The sequence below is a fragment of the Arachis ipaensis genome, chromosome B09 (genome assembly GCF_000816755.2).
Source record: "Arachis ipaensis cultivar K30076 chromosome B09, Araip1.1, whole genome shotgun sequence".
Taxonomy (NCBI): domain Eukaryota; kingdom Viridiplantae; phylum Streptophyta; class Magnoliopsida; order Fabales; family Fabaceae; genus Arachis; species Arachis ipaensis.
The window spans coordinates 68,536,613-68,544,684 of NC_029793.2; positions in this window are offsets into that span (position 1 = coordinate 68,536,613).

Below are 8,072 nucleotides of genomic sequence, written 5' to 3' on the forward strand. Positions count from 1 at the left end.
TTACTTTCTCTGTTTTTCATGCTTCATGCTCATTTACAATTCTGTTTTTAGATCCGATTCAATCCAAGTCATCTTCTATTTCTCTGTTTGTTGAATTTAATTTGTTTAATTTCTCTAAATTCTGCAAATTCTGCAAATCACAAATCACTCAACCAAATCTTGATTCGCTTGACTAAATCAACCACTGAACTAAAATTGCTCAATCCTTCAATTCCTGTGGGATTAACCTCACTCCCGTGAGTTTTTATTACTTGATTGCACTTGCCTTACATTTCTTGCGTTCTAAGTTTCTGCCATTTAATTTCTTATTCTTTAAGATTCAGCACTTTAAATTTCAGTTCTCTTTAAATTCAATGCAATTTACCCATTCCCTTTACTTTCCATGCAATCTAAATTCTGCAAATCACAAATCACTCAACCAAATCTTGATTCGCTTGACTAAATCAACCACTGAACTAAAATTGCTCAATCCTTCAATTCCTGTGGGATTAACCTCACTCCCGTGAGTTTTTATTACTTGATGCGACCCGGTGCACTTGCCGGTGAGTTTTGTGTCGGATCGTTTTCCGCACATCAAGTTTTTGGCGCCGTTACCGGGGATTGATTAGATTGACAATGATTAAGTGAGGTGGTGATCTAGATCAAGCACTTTTTCTTTATTTTTCTCTAATTTTGACTAACCCACTAACTGTTTGAATTTTTGCGTAAACTAACACTAACTTTGCTCTCTCAGTAGAGTACATTGCTTTTCTGGTTTTGTGTCTGTTTCTTGTTGTTCTGTACAACAAAAGCAATTTTCTTCTGATTTTCTCTCAAAGCCTATTAACTGTTTGACACATTGTGTCAACTAATCCTCTGACTACATTCTGGCATGAGAATATCCAATTTTCATTTGGATCGTTTGTGATTGTGCAGGTCATGGAGGAAAAGAATCCTACAGCAAGAGGAGAAAAACTGAGGCATTATGATTTCCAGCCTCCATAATCAAAGAGCAAGATGTCAAGCTAGTCACAATAAAAGAGCGCTTGTTGGGAGGCAACCCAACCGGAGGTAACCATCTCTTCATATCTATTTTAATAACAAGGCTAATTAGTTTTATCTATATTGCAAGAAGCTAAGTTTGGTGTTACACACCAAAATAATATAAAGGAGAATGAAGGATTGTAAGTTTGGTGTTCCACCAAAATCCCATTATAAAACACTTTCTCACTATCTGCATAATGCTGGCTTCAAGCATGTTGGATGAACTGGTTAACTATTTTGCTGTTTCCTAGTTTTCAGTTTTATTGCTTTTGAAAAAGAAGAAAAAAAAGAAAAAAAAATTATCACACATGGTTAATTTGATGCAAGAAAACCATTGGCAAGGTACTAAGTTTGGTGTTCCCACACCAAAGTAAGTTCAAAAGCCCACAAATAAATCATGAAAGCTATCACATATTATGAAAGAATGAATATCTCATGATTTTGAGCATAGCTTTGATGTGTTTGGTTTATTAATGATAGGTGAAGAATGCTTGGAGAAAGGTTGAAGCAAGAAGGAATGGCTAGGAGGAAGAGAGGACAAAAAGTTTGAGCAAACGTTTGCCTCAAACTTTAGCTCAAACTTTTGGAATAAGTGAAAACGAACCAGGGAGCAAAAAGCTTGAGCAAAAGTTTGCCTCAAACTTTTGTGCAAACTTTTGGGCAAAGAGCTTGAGCAAAAGTTTGCCTCAAACTTTTTGGCAAACTTTTGGCATCACAAGTTAATTGCTTCTGTCTTCTACTTTCCTCTGCAATTTACAATTTATAATTCCTTTGCAATTGTTCTTGTTGGATCTAGGAAGGCATTGAGATCTAGACTTGGTTATCTAGTCTCTTGAGTCCTGAGATCTGAATTCTCCTTTTACTTTCTCTGTTTAACGCTTTTCATGCTCATTTACAATTCTGTTTTTAGATCCGATTCAATCCAAGTCATCTTCTATTTCTCTGTTTGTTGAATTTAATTTTTTCCTTGTTTAATTTCTGCAAATCCAATTCCCAATTCCCTTTACAATTCAAGCCATTTACATTTCTTGTACTTTAAGATTCTGCAATTTACATTTCTTGCATTCTAAGTTTCTGCCATTTAATTTCTTATTCTTTAAGATTTAGCACTTTAAATTTCAGTTCTCTTTAAATTCAATGCAATTTACCCATTCCCTTTACTTTCCATGCAATCTAAATTCTGCAAATCACAAATCACTCAACCAAATCTTGATTCGCTTGACTAAATCAACCACTGAACTAAAATTGCTCAACCCTTCAATCCCTGTGGGATCGACCTCACTCCCGTGAGTTTTTATTACTTGATGCGACCCGGTGCACTTGCCGGTGAGTTTTGTATCGGATAGTTTTGTGACTATCATCATCAAGGGAATTTGTGTCTTGGGTTATTCCGTCTATTTCTTCATAAATGACTTGCCTTGGGGATTGTGCACTGTCCTCCTTAGCATCAACTGTAACGTCCTTGACGGAGTTCTCCGCAGCTCTGAATTCCTATGGAGGTTCAGCGTTTCCTAGATCTTCAACCAACTCTTCTTCTTGCGTAATGACAGCTTCTTCTACTTGTTCTAGTACGAATTCACTCTCTGTCTTGTCCATTGGAGTTTCTAGTATTTCCTTCATGCTACGCTCTTCGTTAGATTATCCACATGCGGCTGTGGTTGGTCCTTGAATGTTTGAATGTCTAGAAGCTAATTGAATTACTGCTTGCTCCAGTTGTCGAATGGTTGTTTGAAGTTTATTTACTATTTCCTTGAGGCAAACCTCTGATTCTCGGGGTGATAGATTTGGACATGATACATAGGAAAGTGGTGGTGCTTGGGAGTGATTGGATTGGAACTGGGATAAATAGGGATCATGTGGTGGTGAATGGTGAAGATAAGCTTGTGAGTGTGGTGGTTCGAGGTTATGTTGAGAGGATGGTCTATAGGCACAGGGTGGGGCTTGTTGGTAGTTACAAGGTTGTCCACCATATCTATCAGCTGGGTATGCATTGTAGAATGGTCGTTGTCCATGATATCTTGGAGGGTGTTGTTGCCTAAAGGGTTGATTAGATCCTCTTGGCTCCATCCATCCTTGATTGGTCTGACCTTGATGCATATTCTTGCTGTAACTTCTATTTCCTTGAACAAAGTTAGAACCAAACTCAAAGCGAGAAGGGTGAGAGTTCATAGTAGCAAATAAAATTAAAAAGGAAAAACAGAAAAAATAAACAAGTAAAAGAAAAATATTTACAATAACCAATAATAAGGCACACGTTAGCAGGTCCCCGGCAATGGCGCCATTTTGACGAGAGAACTTTTGCGTGGTCTAGAAATTTGCGGATAAATCCTCGTTGCAAGTATAGTTTCTAAACCTTCAAAAGTCCTTTCATACAAATGTTTTCGTTGTAAAAAGTAACAAACCCCTAAATAAATTGTTAACCGAAGTATTCAAACCTCGGGTCGTCTTCTCAAGGAACTGCAGGGAAGTATGTTCTTGTTATTGGTTATGGAGATTGTAAATTCGGGGTTTCAAGAATGAGGAACAAATATGACAAATAATTTAAATAGCAATTAAAATAAATAAATACTGTAAAGCAAACTTTTGGCAAGGGATGAGAAATTGGAAGTCCAAATTAGTTACCCTTCTCAATAATAAAGAAGATTGAATCTTAATTCCACTTAGTTAACCTTTGCTAAAGCAAAGGAAAGTCAAGGGATTAATTAGTTTGACCTTCGAATCCTATTTATTTCCTAAGAAAAGATTGGGATTATTGAAAGTCAATTCAATTAGCAAAGATAACAGTTATCAATTATGTTGAGCTAAGATAATTCCTGAGTTACTGATTTCTTAACCAAGACCAAAAGGGAAAAAAGTAAATTTGCTGGAATAAAAATGTCTTCAGATTGAAAGCAATGGTGACATAAATAAAAGAAAGCAATAATAAACTGAAATACCTAAAATAACATTAATTCAAATAATTTGGAACATAGAAGAATTCATAAATTAAATGGCAAATGTAAATAATCAACTAAAGTAATGGAATGAATAAAAGTGAAAGGGAAGCTTAAAGTAAAGGAACATTAAACTTGGGATCGAGAGTCACTCCTAAAACTAAGAGAAATCCTAAATCCTAAGAGAGAGAGGAGAGAACCTCTCTCCAAACTAAATCTAAATCATGAGAAGTAACTAAATTGGCGAGCTCCCTTTGAATGGATGCATTCCCTCACTTCATAACCTCTGGTCTATGCCTTCTGGACTTGGATTTGGGTCAAAAAGGGCTTCAGAAATTGCTGGGAGCATTTTCTGTAATTTCTGGTGCGTGGCCTCTGTCACGCGTCCGCGTGGGTCACGCGGTCGCGTCATTCGGAGCTTTTCTTGTCACGCGGTCGCGTCAGTCATGCGGCCGCGTCATATGTATTTTCCTTAAGGCGCGCGGTCGCGTCAGTCATGCGGCCGCGTCGCTGTTGATTCGCGCTTGGCATGCGTCCGCGTCGCCCATGCGATCGCGTGGATGCTAGTTTCTCCAAAAACTCCGTTTTGTGCTTTCCTTCCATTTTTTGTATGTTTCCTTTGCATCCTTTGAGTCATTCCTGCCTTAGAAGATCTGAAACTACTCAACACACTAATCACGGCATCGAATGATAATAAGGGTAATTAAAATAATTAATTTTAAGCATAGGAAACATGTTTTTCACATACATCACATAATAAGGAAGGAGAAGTAAAATCATGCAATTAATATGAATAAGTGGGTGAAGGATTGAATAAATCACTCAATTTAAGCACAAAATATATCATAAAATATGGGTTTATCATAGAGCAAGGAAGAGAACGGAAAAGGATGGTTATAAATGCACATTAAAAGGTAAATGAAGTTAACACACTCTCATGAGTACATGTGAAAATTCATTAATGGAAAATAGCTAGTGCATATGATGACAAGTGAATGCAAGGTGTTTATTGGCATGCCGGCAAAGGGCATGAGTAGCATAGATCAAACATCACTCGTAACAAACCATCACGTTTGTATTGACAATTAATTTCAATTAATAAAATCGTAAAGGGAAATTGTGAAAAGCAAGCATTGAATATTAGAGTAGAAAAATATAGAGAAGTTCATAATGTCATATGGGCTTTTTCATAAACACATAGCATGCATGTAGAAGAGGCTCTTGAAAATAAAAATTGGAACATGCAAGTAATCCCCTAAAAAGCAATGTATAATTGTCAAATGAATTTACAACAATCCACAAGCATATAATAATAAATAATGACTCACATAAATTGAGAACACCAAGTAAAAAGGAAAAAGAAAGAAAAAGAGAATTGGAATAATGAAGGTAAAAAGAAAAGAAAAGAAGATAACATATAAAAATAAGAAGAAAAATAGAAAAGTAAGGAGAGAAGAAAAAGAAAAACCTTGCTAATGGAGGTGAGAGAGAGAGAAAGTGTAAAAAGTGGGAAAGAAGGAAGAAGGGAGGAAGGGAGGGAGAAGAAATAAGGAGGGAAAAGTGAAAATAGGATTTGGGGAGAAAAAGATATGATAATTGGCAAATTAGGAAAACTGTGCGGCGCAATCGATGCGGTCGCGTGGGGCACGCGGTCGCGCGACTTGCGCTTAAACTCAATGACGCGGTCGCGTCGGTCACGCGGTCGCGTGACCCGTTTTATGTCACTGGCGCGAGGGCAGCCTCGCACTCGCACAACTCTCTGTTCAAAATCATTAATTGCCAAATATTGGGTGACGCGGTCGCGTGGTCGACGCGATCACGTGAGTGGCCATCATGGGGATATGACGCGGTCGCGTGGGGCACGCGATCGCGTGAGAGGGACTGCGCTTCCAGCGCCAGTCCAGCACCACTCTAGCACAACTTTCGGCTGTGCACCCTTGTTACGTCGAAATTCAGGTCACGCGGCCGCGTGGGGCACGCGGTTGCGTGGGAGGCCATTATTCCCATGTGATGCGGTCGCGTCAGCGACGCGGTCGCGTGGGACGGTTTGTGCCATTGGCACGCCTCCAGCCCTGCTCCTGCGTAACTCTCTGTTCATATTATTATTGTCTCCCAGCTCCCTGCGACGCGGACGCGTCAACGAGGCGGTCGCGTCGCGTGGTGATTTTTTTTTTAATTAAAAATATGTGAATGCAGATGCACGAAGTGTACTAATGAAGAGAAGAGTTATTGAATAAGAAAATTAAAAATAAGGAAAAGAACGATCATACCATGGTGGGTTGTCTCCCACCTAGCACTTTGCTTTAACGTCCGTATGTTGGACGCTCCACTAGGTCAGTCTTCGGCTATGTGGGGATCTTCCAAGAGGAAGATCTCGAGCTCCTTGTTCTTCTTCAGCTTCTCGCCATGGTACAGCTCTAGACGATGTCCATTAACTTTGATAACTTCAGAGCTTGAAGGATGGCTTAGGTGATAAACTCCGTACAGTTCGGCCTTCTCTACTCTGTATGGACCTTCCCATCTCGATCTCAACTTGCCTGGCATGAGCCTCAGTCGAGACTTGTAAAGGAGGACTAAGTCCCCAGGTTGGAACTCTTTCCTCTTGATGTGCTGATCATGTACAGCCTTCATCTTCTCCTTATATAGTCTTGAGTTCTCATAAGCTTCTAGGCGAAGGCTTTCCAGTTCCTGCAGTTGCAACTTCCTTTTGGCTCCGGCTCTCTCAATTCCCATGTTGCATTCTTTTACTGCCAAAAAGGCTTTATGCTCTATTTCAACAGGGAGATGACAAGCTTTTCCATAAACTAAGCGGAAAGGACTCATCCCAATTGGTGTTTTGTATGCTGTTCTGTATGCCCAGAGTGCATCTTGTAGCCTGGTGCTCCAGTCTCTTCTATGAGGTTTGACTATCTTCTGCAAGATACGCTTTATCTCTCTATTTGACACCTCAGCTTGCCCATTAGTCTGAGGATGGTAGGCTGTTGCAACTTTATGAATTATCCCATGCTTCTTCATTAGTCCTGTTAGAGTCCTGTTACAAAAAAGGGTGCCTTGATCACTCACGATTGCTCGTGGTGATCCAAAGCGACAAATAATATTGTTTCTCACAAAGGAAACAATAATGTTAGCATCATCCGTGCGGGTAGGAATTGCTTCCACCCATTTAGAAACGTAATCCACAGCTAACAATATATAGAAATAACCATTAGAATTTGGAAATGGACCCATGAAGTCAATGCCCCAAACATCAAAAATTTCACAGAAAAGCATAATCTGTTGAGGCATCTCATCCCTCCTGGATATATTACCAAATTTCTGGCATGGAAAACAAGATCTACAAAATTCAGCAGCGTCCTTAAAAAGAGTAGGCCACCAGAATCCACAGTCTAAGATTTTTCTAGCAGTTCTTTGAGGGCCAAAATGTCCTCCACTCTCAGATGAGTGGCAGGCCTCTAAGATGGACTGGAATTCTGATTGAGGCACACACCGTCTAATTACCTGGTCAGCTCCACATCTCCATAAATATGGGTCATCCTATATATAATATTTAGACTCGCTTTTCAGCTTGTCCCTTTGATGCTTAGAAAAATTTGGAGGAAAGGTGCGGCTAACTATATAATTAGCTACAGGTGCATACCAAGGGACTATCTCAGATACTGCTTGCAAGTTATCAAATGGGAAATTATCGGCTATAGGAGTGGATTCATCTGTAATGTGCTCAACGCGACTCAAGAGGTCTGCCACTAAATTCTGGTTACCACTCCTATCCTTAATTTCTAAATCAAATTTTTGTAATAGTAGTATCCAACGTATAAGCCTTGGTTTGGACTCCTTTTTAGATAATAAATACTTTAGAGCTGCGTGGTCTGAATACACTACTACTTTAGTACCAAGTAAATAGGCTCGGAATTTATCCAGAGCAAAAACAATAGCAAGAAGCTCTTTCTCAGTAGTAGTGTAATTCGACTGAGCGGCATCCAAAGTTTTAGACGCGTAAGCAATAACAAAAGGATCCTTACCTTCACGTTGAGCCAGTGCTGCTCCTACTGCATGGTTGGAAGCATCACACATTATTTCAAATGGTTGGCTCTAGTCTGGCCCTCTCACAATTGGAGC